This window comes from Bufo bufo, chromosome 4, assembly GCF_905171765.1.
Source record: "Bufo bufo chromosome 4, aBufBuf1.1, whole genome shotgun sequence".
Lineage (NCBI taxonomy): Eukaryota > Metazoa > Chordata > Amphibia > Anura > Bufonidae > Bufo > Bufo bufo.
The window spans coordinates 409,046,250-409,047,090 of record NC_053392.1 but is presented as its reverse complement, the minus strand read 5'-3'; the positions used below and the strand labels follow the sequence as shown (position 1 = coordinate 409,047,090).

Sequence of the window (841 nt, the reverse complement as noted above, 5' to 3'; positions counted from 1 at the left end):
GGAGGTAAAATTCATTTGGGTGGTAAGTTGCATGACCGAGCAATAAACGGTGAAAGTAGTGTAGGTCAGAAGTGTAAAAATTGGCCTGGTCTGGGCCTGGGTGTTTAAGCTATGGGGGCTGAGGTGGTTAAAGATAGATAAATTGGATTGAATAATTGAATATCATCATTCTAGAAACCAAAAATTATGGATTGTTGTCTACATTCGTAATAACAAGTATGTTTTGAGGCCGCTTCTCGGCCTTTTGGCTAAGATCAAGTGTAGTATCTGTTCTTATCAGTCTGCCTTTTCTTGCCGGCCCAGGTCCTTGTGGGTACCCCCTGCACTCTGCCTTTGAGCATCGTTGATTAAATTCAGCTTCAGCTCACTGCTGCTATTGGGTGTAGGGCTATTCCCCAGGGAACAAGAGTGCTCTGGTCTCCGACCTCCTCTTGGCCTGTGGCTTAATAGTCTTGGTGTACGACGTTAGACAGTGCTTACTTGGATCTAGACAGCCCCGAACACGACTGCTGGAAGAACTTCTCCGACTGCGATCCAGGAGAAGACTCTGCGAGGACTCGACGAGGAACCCCGACGACGAGGACTGAAGACTCCGGCCTGAAGACTCCGGCCTCGGGGGACCTCGACGAGGAAAGAAGCTCGGCGAAGCTCTCCCCGGAAGAAGCTCCGCCCAGCAAGAAGGAAGCCGCAAAGCTCCGCCCCCTGCGGCAAAAGGACGCTTTGCGAAGACACCACAGGAAGAGGGCTAGAAGGAAGTAGCCATGGCCACAACCTCCAAGCCCCCCAAGACCAAGAAGGATGCTGCAGGACCGGCTAAGAAGACCCAAGCCACCAAGCCTCC

General features: G+C 51.7%; 1 pseudogene; it reads left to right on the top strand.

Annotated features, from left to right (window-relative positions):
• Nucleotides 1–228: 228 nt before the first annotated feature.
• LOC121000074 lies at nucleotides 229–430 on the top strand (annotated as a pseudogene).
• Nucleotides 431–841: the final 411 nt, after the last annotated feature.